The sequence below is a fragment of the Pan paniscus genome, chromosome 15, assembly GCF_029289425.2.
Source record: "Pan paniscus chromosome 15, NHGRI_mPanPan1-v2.0_pri, whole genome shotgun sequence".
Taxonomy (NCBI): Eukaryota; Metazoa; Chordata; class Mammalia; order Primates; family Hominidae; genus Pan; species Pan paniscus.
In genome coordinates this window covers 20,862,950-20,886,219 of record NC_073264.2, presented here as the reverse complement: position 1 = coordinate 20,886,219, position 23,270 = coordinate 20,862,950, and the positions used below count along the sequence as shown (strand labels likewise).

At 41.6% G+C, this 23,270-nt stretch overlaps 1 pseudogene; it reads right to left on the bottom strand.

Annotated features, from left to right (window-relative positions):
- Positions 1 to 9,029: 9,029 nt before the first annotated feature.
- Positions 9,030 to 23,270, bottom strand: part of LOC117975753 (ribosome biogenesis protein BMS1 homolog) — a 32,288-nt pseudogene continuing 18,047 nt past the window's right edge.

The following is a 23,270-nucleotide window of genomic DNA, read 5'->3' as shown; positions in this document are numbered from 1 at the left end:
AGACTGATCAGGCAACCTACAGAGTGGGAGAAAACTTTTGTAATCTATCCATGTGACAAAGGGCTAAGATCCAGAATCTACAAAGAACTTAAACAAATTTACATGAAAAAAAGCCCCATCAAAAAGTGAGCCAAGGATATGAACAGACACTTCTCAAAAGAAGACATTTATGCAGCCAACAAACATGAAAAAAAACGCATCATCACTCATCATTAGAGAAATATAAATCAAAACCACAATGAGATACCATCTCATGCCAGTTAGAATGGAAATTATTAAAAAGTCGGGAAACAACAGATGCTGGAGAGGTTGTGGAGAAATAGGAATGCTTTTACACTGTTGGTGGGAGTGTAAATTAGTTCAATCATTGTGGAAGACAGTATGGTGATTCCTCAAGGATCTAGAACCAGAAATACCATTTGACCCAGCAATCCAATTCTGGGTATATACCCAAAGGACTATAAATCATTCTACTATAAAGACACATGCATACATATGTTAATTACAGCACTGTTCACAATAGCAAAGACTTGGAACCAACCCAAATGCCCATCAGTGATAGACTGGATAAAGAAAGTGTGGCACATATACACCATGGAATACCATACAGCTATAAAAAAGGATGAGTTCATGTCCTTTGCAGGGACGTGGATGAAGCTGGCAACCATCATTCTCAGCAAACTAACACAAGAACAGAAAATCAAACACCACATGTTCTCACTCATAAGTGGGAGTTGAACAATGAGGACACATGGACATAGGGAGGGGAACATCACACACTGGGGCCTGTTGTGGGGTGGGTGGCTAGGGGAGGGATAGCATTAGGAGAAATACCTAATGTAGATGACGGGTTGATGGGTGCAGCAAACCACCAAGGCATGTGTATGCCTATGTAACAAGCCTGCACGTTCTGCACATGTACCCCAGAACTTAAAGTATAATAATAAAAAAGGGGAAGATTTCCTAATCTCTTACTCGGAAGATCCTGATTCTCCAAGACCTAGACATCTGCATTTTTGAACTCAGACAGAATTACCATTTAAGTATTTAGCACCACCCCCTAGTGGTGGTTACTTGAAATTGCAGATGTAACAAATTTAAAATACAATTCTTTGAATTCTTCCTGTGTATTTGTTGCACGCAAAGTAACAATCTTTCGCATCTTTTTTGGAGCTAGTTAAATATAGCTAGTTTTAGAGGAATAGCCACATGGGGGTAAAAACTCCTTATTCTCCAGTGATTATCTGGAAAGAACTCTCAGAAGTATTAAGATAAAAAAATAGAAAGTTCATAAGTAGCAATTAATTAGCTACTACTTATTGTCAGAGAGCAGTTAAAGCTTCCAACTCATAGCCAGGATGATTATTAAAGAGCTATATGATTAGAGTAATTGAAACTGTGCAGGTGAAATGGAAAGTTAGTGGCCTCCAAAAGTCATGAAAAACCTACACTGAACTTACACTAACTATGGAAGAATAGCAGTACGATCCCAAGGGGTGTGTATTTCTTTGAACCATTGTTTTAACTGGCTAGAGGAAGTTTGTGTTTAGAATTTTATTAGCTTATCATTTTGGGTTGGAAATTTTTGTTCTATAGCCGCAATGCAGACCAGCCTGCAATGCCACCACCGTTTCTATCCTTGCTTGTCTGCTTTGGTACCTTTTTCCCTTGGACTTTCCAGAGGGTAGAACAGAGGGCAGCCCGGTGTTAGAGCCCTGATAATGGGAGGGAAAATGTTCCAAATATTCTAAATGGGGCAACTGTTTCTACACTTGGGTCAGCTGGAAGACTCTTCCAGCTTCATAGTGTATTTGTTGGCTTGCTTGCTTTCTGTTTGTCATTCTCAGATTCTCCATAAATATTCATCCTGCGTTTCTAACCCCCATGTTTTCTCTCGCTCAACACAGGCTCATATTTGAACCAGAAGGTCATCTAGTACAAATTTCTCACATGCTTGATGAGGAGCCTGAGGTGCGAGTAGGGTGGCGGCTCTCAGGTTACAGAAAGGGGTGGCTGTCCAGTGGAGCTGTGTCCCAGCACTGCTTATGGTGGCCCAGTAATACTTGCAGGCCAGTGTTCTTTCTGTGACCATCCAACTCCCAACATCTGCTTTTCATTTCCTTCCTCCATCCTTATAAACATCCCCTACGCCCAGAAACGCGCCCCGCTATGTGCGCGCGCACACACACACACTCACACTCTCTCTCTCTCTCTGTTTTCTTCTTTCTGCAAATCCCCTTCCCTTCCCATCTTGGCAAGCTGCCCAAAGTATGAAAAATTAGGCAAGTTGAACCTTTAAAAAATCCTTTATTTCAGAATAAACCCAAAGGAAACCTCAGCTGTCCAACTTTCACTAACTAAATTATGCAGTGTTTCCTTCTGTTCCTTCATCTTGATTTATTTTTGTGGGTTAAGCCTTTGACGGGGGGGAAAACAGGTTTGTTACACTCCAGAGGAGAAAGAACTTGAAGGAGGAAAGAGAAAACAAAAGGAAAGGTGAGCCGAAGGATTAAATAACGAATCAAGGGAACACGAAATACAAATCTGGACATGCCCACATGTACTTTTCCATTTAGAAACAGACCCAAGAAACAAGTGGTACGTTTACCCATTTTTTCGAGACTAAAGCCCTTGCTTAGTAGTCCCCGAAGTTAGCATTAGCCTGCCCTCTAGTGGTGCCTGAAAACGTGTGCTAGACTGTGGTGCCCAATGCAGAGCTTTGCTTGTCCCAGAGATAGACGCTTGAAAACCTCAAGATTAGAAGGAACGCTTCAGCAGCTTTCCAGTAAATACAGTAAGTGGAGACAAACACTGGAAAACTGCAACCTAGGCAAGATTGCTTTCGTTTGACTCTTAAAAGATTGCTAGGCACCCAGAGTTATTAAAACTCGGGTTGACCATAATTTGTCATGCTTAATATTTCCTGCTTTTAAAAAATTGTTAAAAATGTTAATATATGGAGATTTTAAGCACATTCAGTTTATAAATCCGTTGGCGCTTCATGCCATTAATTATCTTAAATACCCACCAAAAGCAGAAATTTGGGTGGTGGAATGGAGGTGCAAAGGTTAATAAGACACAGACCCTGTCCTTAAAACTTACTCTCTGTTTGGAAGAGAAGATCTACTTGAATGTAATTACAATACATGGCAGTGGTATAACAAAGAGACCGTTTAAATATATATATATATGTTTAAATATATATATATGTAAACACACACACATATACACACACACACACAAAACTGTGCTAGGTATGCCCACATCTTAATATTTACCACAATTATGTCTTTTTACATAAGAAGAAAGGGAGGTTCAGAAAGATTAACTTATCTTAGTTCAGATAGCAAAGAAATAGCAAAATTAGAATTCAGGTATTTTGGTTTTACTTTCTTTTCTATTAACTTCAACAGAGCTTTATTGAGAATCTACCATGTATCAGGCACTATGCTGCATGCTGAACATGCAAATATAGGAAATACCACTGGCCTCACGGTTATAGTCTTCTAGGGGACTGGGCTATGCAGAAACAAGCTGTATTGTGATATATGCAATAATGCAAGTTTGTACATATTACCTTCTGAGCAAAGCAGCAAAGACTGTTCTTTTTCCATAAGTTGTTGACTTTCTGTCATGTGACCCTGGTAAGTAACCATGATCGAACTGATCAAGAATCTGTAACTTGGCCAAAGGTAACCACAAAATTGTGCAAAACTACAGGATACATAGAGTAAATATTTTTGGGGTTTCATTATTACAGATGACGTTGAGGATAGAAAAGTTTTACATTTTTACAATCTTAGGTTTACCAATGGGCTCTGGGAGGTCTAATAGCAGAATTCTGCCCAATAGTGGAGGCAACTCACTGACCCAACCAGTGAGAGCACAGGTAGTTTCCACTGTGAGAAACTCAACTACAGAACCAGAGTAGAATTAGAAAGAAACAAAAGTGGAGGTAACAGCCGAACTAGTGAGAAGCGGAAGCACAAAGAGGTGAAGGAGAGAAGTGGAATTGTGAGTATGGCACCGTCAGGAGTCAGGGGCCAAAGGTCCCTCTTCTCAAGGGGGCATTACCATTACTGACTCAAAGGGGAGCACTTACTGACATCCCAGGGCTCTGGGAGGCTGGACTACAACCTGCCTAGTGTCATACCTGTGCTTTCTTATTGCCTTAAGTATCTTTACAATCACCCACAACACCAGAGGTCACCCGAGAATACTTGATCTTTGCAACAGGAAGTGTAACTCCTGCAGCACCAAAGTGGTGCGGAGGAGAGTGAGGAAGTGTGGTTGGAAGGGTGGACGCAGCAGGGGCTTTACCAGGAGGCAATGCCAAAGCAGAGTTCTGAGCTACAATGAGGGGTTCGCAAGGAAGACAGAGGGGTTTGCAAGGAAGGAGCTGCAACGAGGAGTTTGCAAAGAAGACAGAGGAAGGTACCTCAATAATTCTATGTTTATTCCAGTACTGGACATAACCCATGGCAAACCTTAATTTCCAGGATCTCCTTTGTGTAATGACACCAGAAATCCTTTCTTCGGGAACCCTGGCTTTGAAAGAATGGCATGAGAAAGGAGAATTTTCTCTTTTATGGAGGGTGTAAGTCCTGAAGCTTGATGTGCTGACCCTATTGTGTGTCCTTAAATATTGGCATATTCTTCTCAACTGGGATATGGGGATGCAGCACTGGGGCCAGGGGATTGTGCAAAACTAAGGATACATAGAGAAAAATCTTTATGGGGTGTCATCATTACAGGTGATGTGAAGAGAGAAAAGTTAACTTTTTACAATCTTGAAAGGTGTTGTCCTGTATGATCAGTATAAACCTACTTTTTTGTGTTGGGTTAATTTTTTTCCCACTCATTTGCATAAAATCCAGGGTTCTCTATGATCCCAGCATAAAATCACATTTAAAGAAACACACTCTTTTGTTTATCCATTCATCTTTTAATGAGCATTTGGGTTGGTTTCAGCTCTTGGCTATTGTGAATAGTGCTGCTATGAACACACATGTACAAATATCTCTTCAAGATACTGCTTTCAATTCTTTTTTGGATATATGCCCAGAAATGGGATTGCTGGATGTATTAGTCCATTCTCACAATCCTATAAAGAACTACCTGAGACTGGGTAATTTATGAAGAAAAGTGTTAATCGACTCACAGTTTCTGCAGGCTGTACAGGAAACATGACTGGGAGGCCTCAGGAAACTTACAATCACAGCAGAAGGTGAAGGGGAAGCAGGCATATCTTCACATGGTGGCAGGAGAGAGAGACAGAGTGAAGGAGGATGTGCTACACACTTTTAAAAACCAGATCTCATGAGAACTCTGTCATGAGACAATACTAGAGGGATGATGCAAAACCATTAGAAACCACCCCCGTGATCCAATCACCTCCTGCCAGGCCCCACCTTCAACACGTGGGGATTACAATTCCACATGAGATTTGGGTGGGGACACAGAGGCAAACCATATCACTAGATTATACAGTAATCCTAGCTTTAATTTTTTGAGGAACCTCCATATTGTTTTCCATAATGGCAGGATCATTTTACATTCCACCAACAGTGCACAAGGGCTCTAATTTCTCCACATTGGTGCTAACCCTTGCTATTTTCTGTTTTCTTTTTAAATAGTGGCCATCATAATGGGTGTGAGGTGACGTGTAGATTGATTTTAAAGTACAAACCCCCTTTGAAATGGTAAGGGGATCTCTGAACTTTCATGCCTTCTGGTAAACTTTGATTTTATCAACCAGCTGAAATCATTCACTGAAGTACATGTTATTTTGATCTAGGCAAGTTATTAGGATCCTGGAAAGAGATCTTAGATTTCTTTAAACTTGGTAAATGTAAAACTGGAAGCCCCAAGAGTGGGGGCTACCTGAGAAGTCCCATATCAGGTACTTCTCTCTCAGTTGTTTTGACCCTGAGGACATTTTTTATTGAATGAAAACAAACATTTTCATCAGAATTATTCCAACATTTCCGGAAATATTATCAATAAATTATTTTCTAGAAGCAACTGTCTTGAATTAATGTAATTCTTTGATCAAATTTCTTCCTGTGCCATTAAATAATTTTCAGTATTTTTATTTTACTGAAATAATTTAGACTTTATTCAGTGATCCCATTTTATGTCCGTATTAAATCTTTCCAACTTTTCCAATCAGCAATTTTGAGGTTTCTTTTGTAGTCATTTTCTACCAAACCTAACTTTCCTGGGCTAGATTTCGCAGGTATAATTTTTGACAAGAAGATTCGATTCTTTTGTCAATTTTTAAAGTCAATTACAAATTTTTCTGTGTAAAGCTTTCACCTTTGTCAGTTTTATTTTGTGTTATTTGTATAAAGTGCAATTTTAAGAGTTCACTTTTGTAGTTTTGAGACTTACCAACACAATGAGATTCTTCAGTCAGTTTTTTGTCAATATCAAAGTTAACATATATAATTTTAGTTATTATCAGTTTGATCCTGTGTAGATTCTTTTTACTACATCTATTTTTTTTCTAGTGACCAGTTGAAAATATGCTTGATATAAAAATTTCAAGGCCATAACATCATGTTTTCATCCAAAGCTACTCTGTTTAAAAATATTTAAAAAGTAGAATCGACCTTTTTAGAGGCATGGGTTTCACAGGTAAATCCTTAATCTAGAAGTGAGAAGTTTTGGGTGTTTGTCTTTGTTCTGCACTCATCACCCCTGTTTCTACAGTCTGATAGTCCTCATCTAAAAGTGAAGTGATTGAAGTGTGTGATTTCTAAATCCCCTTGCAACTCTGACTTAAATTTCTATCTGTAGGAATCTATTCCTATCTGCAGATTGAGCTAATTGATCATTGCTTTGCTTCATATTTGATTCACTCCTCCCTAACCCTAACCCTAACCCTAATCCTCCTGACAACCAGCCTGTCTGCACTTGCTGAGACCTGGGTAGGAGCCTCTGATATTCCCTACACAGATTTGCATGTTGTTCTTAGAGTCTTGGCTTCTGATCTGCTCCAGAGTGCCACTGCTCTCAGGCTTTCTGAGCTCAACCCATATCCTTTCTGATTGAGCACCGACCAGCTGGGCTCAGAGCAGCCTGCCTCCACCCTGCCTTCATCTGCCTGGAAGCTACGAGGTCATCAGGGACCATGCTAAGCCTTGTCTTTCCCTATCCCCACTCCTCAGCCTAACTCCTATCACCTCTCTTTGTGGGTTAGGCATGAAGGGACAATCGTGGGGTTATGTGGATATAGTTTAGGGTAGACCAATCTTAAAGGCAGCAGAGTTAGGACAGAGCCCAAGGCCATTGTAGGCAGGAAGGGGAGATAGGATAGACCACATCATTTAAGGAATCATTTCAGGATCCCAGGAGGAATGTGTTGGGCCATTTGCACTAGAACAATTGGAGGGAGGTTTAGTGAAGGGACTGTTTACAAACGATGAGCAGTGTTTATGGAGTCCATAAAGGACAGTGTAGCACCACTGAGTTCAGTTATGACTCCTCACCAGAAATGATATGAGGAGGGATCAGTTACTGGAACCTGGGTGGAGAGAATCACATAGAGATGACTGCAAGACAATACTTCAGGGATCAAGCCAGAGGCATAAATACCCCAGCCTCCACTCCTTCTCCCTCCCTCTTATCTCCTATTAAGGACCTCTACTTGGCAGAACCCAACTGGAGGTCAAAGGGCAAGGGAGTCCATTGATGAAACTCATACAGTTCAGTGTCCCCAGCAAGAGAGTAGGATGAGAAGGGTGGAGAGTGACCTCAGCAGTGGGGAGGAGAGGATAACAGGCACAGGCTGTTCCTCTAGCTTGTTCATGTACATCCCAGTAAAATCAAGTGGAGAAGATCATCCAGAGAAGACTGGGAGGAAAAGGGTTAGCATGCTTGCATCACCTTGGGTGAGGAATGAGTTAAATGCAGTGACCTTTGTGAATTTCAGCTGATGTCATTGTATAAGTCATGTATTTCCCTGGCAGCTGCTGTCTAAGGCATGGCCTTCATCTTGAATTGGTTCTGGGTCAACAGAAGTCTAGGCTGGGTTGATTAGCTCACTTCACTCTTCCCTGAGAGGCCTCGGAGGAGCTGGCCACAGTGGGAGCTTTGGGAGGGTAGGATCAATGCCTTTGGATATCTGGGTGGGGTAGAGGGAGCTTTAAGTATAGAGAAAGGGGGAGGAGAGAGAGTGTTGAAAGGGTGCTGATGGCACATCTGGACAAGGGACAGACCTGGGCCTACTTAAGATGGCATTGCATTGGGCTCAGGGTTTATAGAGCATAGAATATGTTTTACCTGGAATGATGCCACCTCCAATACCTGAGATGCACTGTATAGACTGAGATGCTGCTGGAACTGTGGTGGGGGTGGGCAAGAGGGGTGGGTGGGGAGGCAGTGGGCATAATCTCCCTTCAGAGTCCTGTAGCACAGAGTTCTGCCACAGAACACCACTGTTCTGCTTTAAACACCATTGCAAATGGTTAGCATTCACCTTAGCTGAATTTGTAGAGAGGGAGAGGAAAGAGGGAAAAGAGGAGAAAAAGAGAGAATGTATTTGTCCAGCTCATTGCATATGGATGAGTTGGTTCTGGTGCTCCTATTTAATCAAACGATTCATATTTGTGGATGGGTGGGTGGGATGTCCCTTGGGCAGCAGGAGCAGAGTAGGCTGTGGGCTGAGCAAATACTTAGAAGCATGTCTGTTACAATCATGCTTTACTTCTGGTCAGTGGCACAATATATATATTTAACACATTCTCTTGGGAATATTAAAATCCAATATAATATAAGCCAGTGGCAAGTAGTCTTTCTTTTATTATATCCATTGGGCAACGGGTTGGTCAGCAGAGGGAAGAGAGATCAGAAAGCAGAAAGCTGGATGGAGGAATGACCTCTTCTCACTAACTCCAAAGTGTTGCATCTACCTTGACCAGAATCCATGGCTTCTAAAAGAATTCATTGGAAGAAAGAAACAGGGAGGTGAAAAGAAAGGAGAGAATGGAGACGAGAGAAATATAAGCAAGAAAAGTGAGTTTTTCTAGAAAGAATTTTATTGTCAAATAATTCTGCAAGGGAACAAAGTCTTCTGAGAAGCATGAAGCATAATCTTTCTCCTGTTTTTTTCTATTCCCTATTAAAAAAACCTGTTAATTTTGTATTAAAAACAAAATACATTTCTTTTTTTTGAGTGCTCTATAATTGTATAGGAATGTGTATCACTTCCTCCCCATAATTTTGAGAATATTTCTGAAGACAGTGACATATTCTGACTCTTTAAGAACAAAACAATTCAATTTTAAAATCACTGAGTGACAGCAATCAAAGTTCTGAAGTGATGCAGTTCGCCTCAGCACTTGTTCGAAATGTCATTAGAAAACCAACATATAGCGGGTTGTTATGGCAACTGGAATACCAGAGTTTATAACATCACTGTAATTAATGTTATCCAAATGTTATTAATCTTTCAACATCACTCACATTCTCTGAAGGAACGGCAGTTCTGGTTGTCTTAGGATTTTTCAATAGTGTAATCCATTGCAACTTTTCTTCACGTTTTATTTTTAAATAGATCTTACTCTGACTTTGCTTTAGTGAAATTATTTATTGTTTCTCCATCTTTACTTGTTCTATTTTGGCTGCTATTTTTTTTTTTGATAAAACTTGAAGTAAAATGGAAAAAAAGGATTACAGCTAAAAAACAGAATAAAGTCTAGAGATGGAAAGATTTATATATTTAAGTATGGAGAACCTCAGAAAAATATTAAAATATTTTGCATACAGCTTTGTAGTATTAACTCACATTTGCATAGCACTTTATAATTTAAGAAGCAGTTTTACATATGTTATTAACATAACATTATTTAACATAACAACCCTAGGAAGACAAGTAATAATTTTTGAGTGCCTACTACGTGACAGGTAATATGATCTGCATACATAAATCTTTTAGTTCTCACCGCAATCTGCAAGATAGGTGTTGTGGTTTAAAATTATGTCTCCATGGTTCAACAACAAATCAACAAATTACCTGATTTAAAAACAGGCAAATGACTTGAACAGACATTTTCCCAAAGATGATGTACTGATGGCCAATGAGCATATGAAAAGACACTAAATATCACTAATTATTAGATAAATGCAAATCAAAACCACAATGAGATATCACCTGAAATCAATTTAGTGGCTACTATGAAGAAACAGAAAATAATAAATAGTGGCAAGGATGAAATGTTAAAATGCCAGATACACCAAATCATGCAAACACAACATCAAAACACAGCTTGGTGGAGATGGAGGGACAGATGGGGAGGGGGAGAGTGTGGAAAGGCTGGAAAACAGTCCCAAATGGACACACATCTCCATGTGACACTTTTTTTTTTTTTTAGGCAGGGTCTTGCTCTGTTGCCCAGGCTGGAGTGCAGTGGTGTGATCTTGGCTCACTGCAACATCCACCTCCCGGGTTCAAGCGATTCTCCTGCCTCAGCCTCCCGAGTAGCTGGGACTACAGGCATGTGCCCCCATGCCAGGCTAATTTTTGTATTTTTAGTAGACATGGGGTTTCCCCATGTTGGTCAGTCTGGTCTCGAACTCCTAGCCTCAAGTGATCCGCCCGCCTCAGCCTTCCAAAGTGCTGAGATTACAGGTGCCCACCACCACGCCCAGCTAAGTTTTGTATTTTTAGCAGAGACAGGGTTTTACCAGGTTGGCCAGGCTGGTCTCAGACTCCTGACCTCAAGCGATCCACCCGCCTGAGCCTCTCAAAATGCTGGGATTACAGTGTGAGCCAGGGCTCCCGGCCAGAAGACATTTCCTTTTAATGGAAACAGTAATTCTCTGTGGCCGCCCAGCCAGCCCACATTCCTCCACCAGGCCACCACCGCCTCTGAGGAAGCTGGACTGTGCGGCACACGCGGAGGTCATTGCTTACTTAGATGGCTGTGAACCATCCACGCTGGGGAAGCACAACTCCTCCCTAGACCTGGCAGCATCCTCCCCGGTTCCTTTTTCTTGCTGAAATATTTCTCCAAGAGTGTTTTTGGGGTTGACTCTCAAGGGGGCTGATAGGACTGAGGATGGCTTCCTGCGTGCCCATATTTCATGGCGGTGAGCAGGACGCAGCCCTGGGTTCCAGGGTCCTTTCCTCTCGCGTCTGAAGCTGTCACTCCCTTTCTTCTTGCATCCGTTGTCTGTGCCGCGATTCTAATGTCAGCACCACTCCCGTTCCTGTGCGGGTTACCTGCTTTTTCTCTTTGGAAGTTTTTAGCAATTTTGACTCAAAATGTAGATGCTTTTCTTTGAAATTACACATAAGATTTTAACTTTAAAATGTAATTAACGCTCTGCAGGCCCTTTCAGTTTGAGGATGTGCATCTTTTCTTAATTGGGGAAATTTCCTAATCATTTTTCAGATATTTCCTCTTATCTATTCATTTTTCCTCTTCCAAGCACTGAATATTTTTCCTCCCTCACCTCTGCCTCCTCAACACCTTCAGATCCTTCTAGAAGAGCTCAGAGCCTGACCTGTCTCACTCGTTCATTTTCTGGTCTCCAACCTTCCCACCAAGTTCATCACTTAAGCGCCCGCGTGTTCCAGTCCAGTATTCCCGGCTGCATCTTCTGCATAACTGCCGATTCCAGCCGCGCTCTCCCTGCGTCCTGAGGGTATGTGACGGATTTACCGGTCTTATCCGCTCATCTGCTCCCTCCTCCAAGGAAAAACCTTGGGGTTTTTCCCTCCCGGAGTTCACTCCCCTCGCTGTCTCATTTCCTCAGGCCGCTCTCTGTTCCGTGGGTATGGTCAGCTGCCTTCGTCTTAGGCCCCAGTTGACACCTTCCTGGTGGGTTTCAGGGAGGCAGGCAGGGGCTCCTCGGGGCAGAGCCTCTGGCAGGATGACTGGGGCCCTCTTTGCTCATCCCCGGGGGCTGCTCTGGTCTGCAGGGAATGCCCCTGTCCTCCTAGCTGGTGCTGTCTGTCCAGGGCTGCCCTGTGCTGTAATTGGCTGTCCTTGGGCTGGGGAGGAAGGCTGCCCAGGGGCGACCAGCCAGCCTGCCCAGGTGTTGTGGCCTTCAGACCAGGAGGCTCCTGAGGTGCTCTGGCCTTGCCTAGATTCCTGGGGCTGGTACAGATGGGATCTTCTACAGGAAAGCAGGGCCGACAGATGACAGCCCCAGGTGGGCCCCGGAGCAGAGAGCTGCAGTCTGGCCCAGGTTGTGCTGTGTGGCCTCCTCCACTCAGACTGTGGTTCCCCTCCTGTCCCAGACTCCACCACGTTTGCCCAGCCTCCGCAAGGCTCTCAGGGGTCCTCTTAGGTTCTGGGCTCCATCAACTGTCATCCCTTTGATGGCATCTCCAAGGTTTGGATTCGTGGGAAGGAGCCAGCAGCCTGTATTAATTAATCCCCTCATAAAGGAACCAAAAGCCAAATTTACAAACAAAAATCATAACATTAGATGCTGTCAGGGGCAGAGGAAATGGAGACGTGGAAACGCTGCTGGTGGGCATGTGAACTGTCACACCCTCCCGAGGACCTCGTGGCAACTCATTCCAAATGCCTGGAGAGTGGACCCCGGCATTCTATGAGGAGGTAGCATCTGCCCTCTAAATACAACTAGACACCCTGGAAAAAATTTAACAGACATAAGAGGACTCTAGGAAGTGGAGAGGAAGAAAGGCTGTCCAGGAACCTTGGGACTTTGGGGGTGATGCTGTACCAGGCCCTGAGTTTTCTTTTTCTCTCTCATCTCCTGGATGGGCCCAGAGAACCCTGCAACCTGTAACTGCCAAAACCTGCAGGGGGAAAAAAGAAAAGAAAACAAGCCTATTTTCTCTGGTGAAAGGACTGAGAAGGGCATCTCACTGAAGACCCAGTGAGGAGATTCCTACTGATCCATGTCATAGCAGCTCCGCTCAGGCCTGGCCCTCAGCATCACACCCAGGCCACAAAGGCTCTGCTGACCACAGCGCAGAGAGCACACCCAGAACCCGGCGTTTCCTTAACCTACCCCCACCGCACAGGGCAACCCCAGCAACATGCGCAGGGATTGAACCAGAACCCCAGCAGATCCAGAAGAACAAATGAGACCAGAATAGCACTGGGAGGGCTTTGAAAACTAAATTGTCATTGACTCTACATTTCCCCTAAAGCAGGCTGGGGCCTATATGGTAAACCAAATAAGGGTACCATGGACTGAACTGGAATGTTCAAATAGGATAAAAAGTTTCCTTACATAATAACCGAAATCTCCAGAACATATTTGAAATTATTTGTCATATCAGGAAACATAAAAAGCAACTTGAAGCCTGGTGAGGGGGCTCCCACCTGTAATCCCAGCACTTTGGAAGGTCAATCAGGAGGATGGCTTGAGCCCAGGAGTTTGAGATCTGCCTGGGCAACACAGCATGACCCTGTCTCTACAAACAATTTAAAAATTAGCCAGCTGTGGTGGCACACACCTGTGGTGGCACACACGTGTGGTGCCAGCTACTTAGGAAGCTGAAGCAGGAAGACCGCTTGAGCCCGGCAGTTTGAGGCTGCAGTGAGCCAAGATCATGCTACTGCACACCAGTCTGAGCATCAGAGTAAGACTCTGTCTCAAAAACATAACAGAGCAAAACAAAAAACAACTTAAATAGCAAAATAAGATTAACCAAGATAAATCAGATGTTAGAACTTTAAAGCAGCCATCATAAAAGTGCTTCAGAAAACAACGGCGAATTTTCTTGAAACAAGAACAAAATGAAAATCATACAACTGAAAAATACAATAACTAAATGAAAAAATGTGCAGTTGGGTACAATAGCAGAGTGGAGACGACAGAGAACAGAGTCTGTTGATTCAAGGAAAATTAATAGAGCTGGCCCATAGGAACGATGGAGAGATAGGAGGCTGAGAAATGAACGCCTCCTCGGGGATGGGTGGGACAGTGACAAAAGGCCCAGCGTTCCTGTCACCAGAGTCCCAGGAGGAGAGGAAGGAATGTGTGGTGAAAAAGTATTCAAAGGCACAGTGGTTGAAGACGTCCCAAATTTGGTGAAAGAAGTAAACCTGCAGATTCAAGAATCTGAGCAAACCCCAAATAGGATAAACACATCATAATGGAACTTCAGGAAAGGAAAGATGAAGAAAAAAATCTTTTAAACCACCAGAGAAAAACGATGCATTAAGGGACACTGGTTCTGAGGATGGTGGGCTTCTCTAAAACCATGAGGCAGAGGGGGCGACACACCATCGCCAGGTGCTGAGAAAAACTCTCTGCCCAGAACCCTATTCAGTGAATGTATCCTTCAGGGATGAGGGGGAAATAAAGATATCCTAAGAGGAAGGACAACTAGGATAATTTGTTACCAGAAAACCTACCCTTAATAAATGGCTGAAGGAAGCTCTACTAATAAAAAGGAAATAAGGAAATCAGAAATAGCAACAACAGAAGGGGTAATCATCTGGTAAGTATAATAGACTATGATGAGTTTCTTAAATCGTATTTTATGGTTGAAGCAAAAAATATTAACATCATCTGCTGCGGTGCTCTACATCTGAACAGGAAATATTTATGATAATTACATGTTTAAGTGGGGGAGGAAAAGGGGAAGTAAATAAAAGTAAGCTTTTGATATTTCTCATGAAGTGGTGAAACATTGATGCCAGCAGGCTGTGATAAGTTACATGTGTATATTATAATCAATCCTAGAGCAGCCACTTAGAAAACGATACAAAGCAAAGCACCCAAAAGTATAAATAATTCAAAATGAAATGCTAAAAACTGTTTAAGTAATCCATGACAAGTGAAATGAAACAGGATAAAGGAAACATAAGAAACATGCAGAAAGCAAATAAAAATGGCACATTTGAATCCTAAATATGATTTCTGTGTGGTAAAGAATTTGGCCTAGCCCAAAGAAGAGGTCTAGCCTTTGTCCTGGCTCCTGGCAAGTAGTCCTGAAGACCATGTGACAGGAGGGTCTTTGCTATTCATGGTGGGCCCCTCAGACTATACCTGAAGTTTATGCTACCAGCTGGCTCATGGTGGGCCCTCCCAGGAATGTGCTGTCAGCCCCAGATTCTGGGAAAGGGAGAGGTGAAGACAGAGTTCCAACCAGTCTCCAACAGATCAGTCAATTATGGCTGCACAATGCAGTTCCAGGAAACACTCTGGACACCAAGGCTTGGGTGAGGTTCCTAGGTTGGCAGTGCTTCATGGTATTGTCACACGTGGATGCTGGGAGAGTAATGCACCTGAGGACAACAGAGGCTTCACAGACCCTCCTAGCCCTGCCCTCTGTGCTGGTTCTGATTTGTATCCTTTCCCTGCAGTAAACAGTAACCATGTGTATATAGCAGTTTTCAATGACTTCTATGAGTTCTTCCAGCAAATGATTGAAACTTGGGGTGCTTTGGAAACCTCTAAAACTTGCTGTTGGTGTCAGGAATGAGGGAAATTTTAGGAACCATGCCCTCAGACTTTGCAGTTTGGTTAAATCTGGGAAAAACACAGAAATAGCAGAGTAAATGCAAAAATATGACCCATTATATGATGTCCATAAGATATTCAGTTCTAATACCATGGCATAGGTATTTAATAGATTCGAAGTGAAAGAACAGAAAAAAAATTTCATGCAAACAAACAGGAACTTTTAAAAAAGCAGGAGTTGCTATAATAATATCAGATAGAGTTCATGGCAAAAAGAATTTCTAGGACAAAAGAGGAATATTACATAATAACAAAAGAGCAAGAGTATATCTTGATCCTAAATATATGTGCACCAAACAACACAGCTTCAAAACACATGAAGCAAAACCTGATAGAGCTTAAAAAAGAAATAGAAAAATCCATAATTATTGTTGGGATATGTCGACATCTCACTTTCAGAATTTGTAAAATTACCAGAAAAAAAAATCAGCAAGAATATAGGATAACTAAACAATATTATTAGCCAATAGGGTAAAATTAACATTTATGGAAAACTCTATCCATCAACAGCAAACTATGCATTATTTTCAAGCTCTTATAGAACAGACTCTAGATCTTAAAACAAACCTTAACAAATTTTTAAAAACTGAAATCATACAGAGTGTCCTCTGACCACAATGGAATCAAACTGGAAATAAATTGCAGAAAGACAAGAGAAAAATCTGCAAACACCTGGAAATTAAGCAGTAAACATTTATATACAATGTGGACAAGAAGACGTCTCAAAGGGAATTTTTAAAAAGCAAGTAACAATGAAAATATGGCATATCAAAATTTGTGGATGCGGCTGGGTGCAATGGCTTACTCCTGTAATCCCAGCACTTTGGGAGGCTGTGGCAGGTGGATCGCTTTTTGAGCCCAGGAGTTCAAGACTAGCCTGGGCAACACGGTGAAATCCCTATCTCTGCAAAAAATTAGCCAGGTGTGGTGGCATGCACCTGTAGTCCCAGTTACTTGGGAGGCTGAGATAGGGAGGATTGCTTGAGCCCAGAAGGTTGAGGCTGCAGCAAGTGGAGATTGTGCTACTGCACTCCAGCTTCGGTGACAGAATGAGACCCTGTCTTAAAAAACAATTGAGGGATTCAGCTATAGCAGAGCTGAGAGAGAAATTTATAGCACTAAATCCTTATATTAGTAATATGGAAAGTTCTCAAACCAGTAGTCAAAAAACTAAAAGAGGAATAGTAAAATAAAGTTAAGGCAAATAGGATGGAAAGCGAAGAGCAGAAATTGATGAAATTAAAAACAGGAAAGCAATGCAGAACATTAAGGAAATAAAAAACAGGTTCTTCAAAAAATTAATAAAACTGATAATCCTCTAGCATGATCAACAAAGATAAAAGGAGATAACACACAAATCAGCAATATCAGGAATGAAACAAGAAATATCACAAAAGAGGCTGCATCTATGAAAAACGCTATAAAAATTTTATGCTCGTACATTTGACAGCCTAGGAAAAAATGGATCAATTCCTTGAAAACCACAAATTACCACAACTCAGAAAAGATGAAATATATAAAAGCCTGAATAGTCCTATAATCATTATATAAATTGGATTTGTAACTAAAAAGCTCCTGAACACAATATATCCAGACCCAGTTGTTTCACTGGAGAATTTACCAAATATTTAAAGAAGAATCAACACCAGTTTTACACAGTCTCTTCCAGAAAATAGAAGGGAAAGGACTATGATATCATTATTTTGATATCAAAACAAAACAAAGACAGCACAAAGGAAGGAAGGGAGGGAGGAAGGAGGCAGGGACAGAGGAAAGAACCTTGCAGGCTGATTTTGCTCATAAGCTTAGATGGAAAAATCCTCAAGACAGTGTTAGCAAATCAAATTTAGTAATGCATAAAAAGAGTAGTAGACCACAATCAAGAGGAATTTCACTCAAGTTATGCAAGACTGCTTAAATATTTGAAAAGCCAATCCACATATTCTGTCTTTTAAACTGAAGAAGAAAAATCATAATGATCTTATCAATTGACATAGGAAAAGGTTTTGACAAAATTCAAAACCCATTCATGATATAAACTCTTAGCAAACTTGGAATAGAGGGTAATTTCCTCCAACTTCATAAAGAGCATTTACAAAAATCTACAGTTAACATCACACTTAATGGTGAAAGAATGAATGCTTTCCCCTTAAGAGCAGGAAGAAGGCAAGAATGTTCCCTTTCACCATTTTAATTCAAGATAGTACTAGAAGTTCTAACCAGTGTAATAAGACCAGAAAAAGAAATAAAAAGTATGCAGATTTAAAAGAAAGAAAGAAAACTATTACTACTTGCACGTGGCATAATCATCTACATAAACAGTCCCATGGAATAAAAAAAAAATCCTTGATATAAAGATTGAGAATATCAAGGCTGCAATACACAAGAATAACACACATACACAAATTGCATCTCTCTATGGTAACAATAAACGAGTGGAAACCAAAATAAAAACTGCAATACCATTTACAACTGCTCAAAATACTTGAAGTATTAATATGTAGGAATAAATCTAATAAAACATATACAGGAGAATATAGTGCAAATTACAAAATTCTGCTGAAAGAAATCAAATATGTACATAAATGGAGAGTCATGCCATATTCAGGGATGGGAAGTCTCAACATAGATGTCAGCTTCCTTCAAATTGCAGGTTTAATACAATTCTAAATCTTGGCATTGTTTTTTGTATACATATGCAAACTTATTGTAAACTTTATATTAAAAGGAAGTGGACCTAGTTTAGCTGAAACAATTCTGAAAAAGAATAATTAAATAGAAGAAATCACTGTACCAATTATTAAAGCTTACTCTACAAAGTAATCAACTCAGTATGGTGCTGGTGGAGGGAGAGACACATTAATTACTGGTGCAAGACAGAGATCCCACCCCAGAAATATGCTTAATTAATTTTTGAGAAAGATGCAACAGCAGTTTAGTAGAGGAGTGATAGCCCTTTCAATGAGTGCTGCAGGAACAATCAGACATCCATAGGCAAGGAGATGAGGCTTGGCCTGACCTTCACATTTTATACAAAACATAACACAAGGATCATGGGCTTAAATGTCAAACTGTAATACTTTCAGGAAAAAAAAATAGAAGAAAATCTTCAGGACCAGGGACTAGGCAGAGCCCTTAGACTTGACATCAAAATACAATTTATAAAAGAAAAAATGGATAAATTGGACCTCATCAAAATTAAATTTTTTTTTGCTCTGCAAAAGACGCATTTGGGATGATGGAAAGATAAGTTACAGAATGAGAGAAAATATTTGCAAATCACATATCTGACAAAGAACTTGTGTCAAGAATAAAGAACTCTCAGAACTCAACATAAAATAAATAAGTAATCAAATTAAAAATGCGCAAATGACACGAACAGATATTTGACCAAAGCAAATATTCTTTGTACATGAAAGGATGGTCAGCAACATTAGCCATTAGGAAAGTTGAAATTAAAACCACAATGAGACATCACTACATATTAGAATGGCTTTTTAAAAAGTGATTAGCACTAGGCTGGGTGCAGTAGCTCACGCTCGTAATCCCAGAATTTTGGGAGGCCGAGGCGAGTGGATCATTTGAGATCAGGAGTTTGAGACCAGCATGGCCAACAGGGTGAAACCCCATCACCCCTAGTGACCCACTAGCAAAAGTTTTGCTCCTTGTCCCCACCACCTTATGCTCTGCTGGCCTAGAGGTCTTAGTTCCAGAGGGAGGAATGCTGCCACCAAGAGACAGAGGGATGATCCATTGCGCTGGAAGTTTAGGCTGCCATCTGGTGGCACCAAGCTCCTCATGCCTCCGGATCAACAGGTAAAGAAGGAGTTAACTACGCTGGGTGGGGGTGGCTGGTCCAGATCACCAAGGAGAAACTGCCCTGCTGCTTCACAATGGACTGAGGAAGAGCATGTCTGGGGTACAGGAGGGCCCTCGTGGCATGCGCTGTGATTAAGATCAATGGAAAAGCACAACAGCCCAATCTAGGCAGGATTAATAATGGTCCAGAACCTTCAGGAATGAAGGTTCCCCCACCAGGTTAAAAACCACAACCAGCGGAGGCTTCCTGAAGGCAAAGGGAATACAGACTGGGGAGTGCAAGAAGGTAGTTATAGGACCATGTGACCAGCTACAGAAACCAGGACTGCAATTGTCATGAATCTTTCCTCCTTATTTGCTGAGAGAGATAGAGAGAGAGAATGTTTAAAGTTTTGGAAGAAAACATAGGAAGAAATCTTCATTAATTGAGGTTAGGGAAATTGTTCTTAGACATGATGCCAAATGCATGTAAAAGCAAAAATCCATCAATTAGATTTGATCAAAATAAAAAAAGATAGCTTTGCAAAAGACACTATTAAAAGACACTGAAAAGACAGCTATAGGCTGGGAGAGAATATCTACAAACCACATATCCAACAAAGAAAGTAGTCCGACATATATAAAGAACTCTTAAAATCAACAGTTAGAAAACCATCCAAACAAAAGTGGGTAAAAGACTTGGACCCTCACTGAAGAGGACGCTCTATGTGGAAGACAGAAAGCCTATGAGAGACCATCAACACTAATCATTAGGGAAATGCAAATCAAAACCATAGTGAGGTGCCACTGGAAAGCAGTTTGACAGTTCTGTTAAACCACACGGCCCAGCAGTCCCATAACGATTTTTCCTGGAGTAAGGAAAATTTGTGTTCACATGAAAACCTCTGCAGAAATGTTTATGGCAACTCTATGCATAATCGCCTAAATCTGGACACAACCACACGTCCTCCCATGGCTGAAGAGGTAACTACCTGTGTCTCCCTGTGTAGGCTAACACCATTCCACAATTGAAAGGAACACGTCACTGACACACAGAGCATTGGGGTGGATCTCAAAAACATGATGCTTAGTGAAAGCAGCCAGTTACAAAGAGCCCATGCTGCATATCTCCACTCACACGACCTTCCCAAGACAACGGTGTGACAGGGATAGCAGGCAAATCAGCAGTCAGCAGGGTTGGGTGGGGAGGGCTGGACTCCAGCAAGAGGGGTGCCGTTCCGCGGCATCCTGACTGTGGAACCTTGTACGTGTGAAAATTCTCAGACCTAAACACCTCTTTTAAATGGGACCAGATGGGGAAATAAAACTTTCATTTTTTGGTCATCTGTTTCATATCAGTCACCACAGGTACAGTTGTGACCCTTGAACAACACAAGTCTGAACTACATGGGTCCACCTACATACAGATTTTTTCTTAAAATTTTTTTTTTAAAATTAAATCTTCTTAAATAGACATGGGGTTGGCCAGGCGTAATGGCTCATGCCTGTAATCCCAGCACTTTGGGAGGCCAAGATGGGCAGATCACGAGGTCAGGAGATTGAGAACATCTTGGCCAACATAGTGAAACCTCATCTCTACTAAAAATACAAAAAAAAAAAATAATCTGGGTGTGGTGGCACGCACCTGTGGTCCCAGCTACTCAGAAGGCTGAGGCAGGAGAATCACTTGAACCCGGGAGGTGGAGGTTGCAGTGAGCCGAGATCATGTCACTGTACTCCAGTCTGAGCAACAAGAGCGAAACTCCGTCTCAAAAAAAAAAAAAAAAAAAAAAAAAAAAAACACACGGGGTCTTGCTATGTTGCTCAGACTGGTCTTGAACTCCAGGACTCAAGTAACCCTCCCAACCTTGGCCTCCCAAATTGCTGGGATCACAGGCATGAACCACCACACCTGGTCCACTTTTTTTTTCAATAAATATATTGGAAAAATGTATTGGAAAATTTCACATCAGCCATGCCAGCAGATGTGAAACCTTGCTCTTTTGGCCAAATACCTTTTTACCTGGTCTTGGAAATGCAGCTTTTGGACAAAAATGAGCTACTGCTCATGCTTGTAATCCCAGCACTTTGGGAGGCTGAGGCAGGAGGATCACTGGAGCCTAGGAGATGGAGGTTGCAGTAAGCATTGCAACCATTTGAAGAAACTTGCAGATGAACCTTGTAGCCTAGAAATATTGAAAAAGTTAAGAAAAAGGTATGTCATGAATGCATAAAATACTAGCATATTTTTATCATTTACCACCATAAAACATACATATATCAATTATAAAGTTAAAATTTATCAAAAGTTATGCACACAAACACAGTACATGGTGCCAGTCAAGAGAAATGTAAACAAATGTAAAGATGCAGTATTAAGTCATAATTGCATAAATTAATGGGAGCCCACTGTACTACTGTAATAATTCTGTCACCCCTCCCGCTACTATTGCAGTGAGCTCAGGTGTCCAGTGTCCACTTAAAATGCCATGTGACACTAGCCATCTCCATGTGAGCACTTGTCTCTCCTGTAGATTGTGTATCACAGTGAAAAGTAATCTCTTGTGGTTCTCATGTATTTTTCATGTTTAGTGCAATACCATAAACCTGAAGAAGACAACGAGACATGTACAAAATGCCACTAGTGATGCTGGAAGTGCTGCCAAGAAGCAGAGAAAAGTCTTGACAGTACAAGAAAAAGATGGATTGATTGATATGTACTGTAGACTGAGGTGTGCAGCTGTGGTTGCCCACCATTTCAAGATAAATTAATCCAGCCTAAGAACCATTGTAAAATAAGAAAAGGAAATTCGCATTGTCATCACTGCAGCCATGCTAGCAGACATGAAACTTTGCTCTTTTTGCCAAATACCTTTTTATCTAGTCTTGAAAATGTAGCTTTTGGCTGGATGTAGTAGCTCATGCCTTTAATCCCAGCACTTTGGGAGACCGAGGCAGGAGGATCACTTGAGCCCAGGAGGTGGAGGCTGCAGTAAGCCAAGATCACACAACTGCACTCCAGCCTGGAAGCGAGGCTCTGTCAGGGTGAAAAAAAAAAGAAGATGAAGGAAGGAAGGACAGAGAAATAGAGAAAACGCAGCTTTTATGTGGGTGAAGGATATCTACAAGAAAAGCATATCTATAGACTCTAATATGATTCAAGAAAAACTGATGTCATTATATGACAACCTAAAATGAGACTGGTGGAGGATGGTGACTTAAAATTATGAGATCTACAAATTTGGAGAGGCTAAAGTACAGTGGCACAATCATGACTAACTGCAGCCTCAACCTCCTGGGCTCAGGCAATCTCCCACCTCAGCCTCCCAAGTAGCTGGAACTACAGGTGTGTGCCACCATGCCTGGCTAATTTTCAAACTTGTTTTTGTAGAGACAGGGGTCCCACTATCTTGCCCAGCTGGTCTCGAACTCTTGAACTCAAGCAATCCTCCCACCTCAACCTTCTAAAGTGCTGAGATTACAGGCATGAGCTGCTGTGCCAGGCCAAGAGCCTTATTTTCTTTCTTTCTTTTTTTTTTTTTTTTTTTTGTCTGACAGAGTCTAGCTCTATCATCCAGGCTGGAGTGCAGTGGTGCTATCTCAGTTCACTGCAACCTTTGCCTCTCAGGTTCAAGCAATTCTTCTGCCTCAGCCACCCGATTAGCTGGGAAGACAGGCACATGCCACTACATCTGGTTAATTTTTGTATTTTTTTCTAGGTAGAGATGGGGTTTCGCCATGTTGGCCAGGCTGGGCTCAAACTCCTGGTCTCAAGTGATCCACCCAACTCAGCCTCTCAAAGTGCTGGGATTACAGGCGTGAGCCATTGGGCCAGCCCAAAAGCTTTATTTCTTAGAAAGGTTGCAGCCTGCAGGCTGGCCATCTTGACAGGCTGGGAAGTGTAGCCTCCAGCAAAGACCAAAAGCAGGTGCTTCCAGGGAAAGATGAGACAGGAAGTTATGCTGAAAGGGTTGGCTAAATGTACATATTCAACAGATTATAGAAGGCTCTAT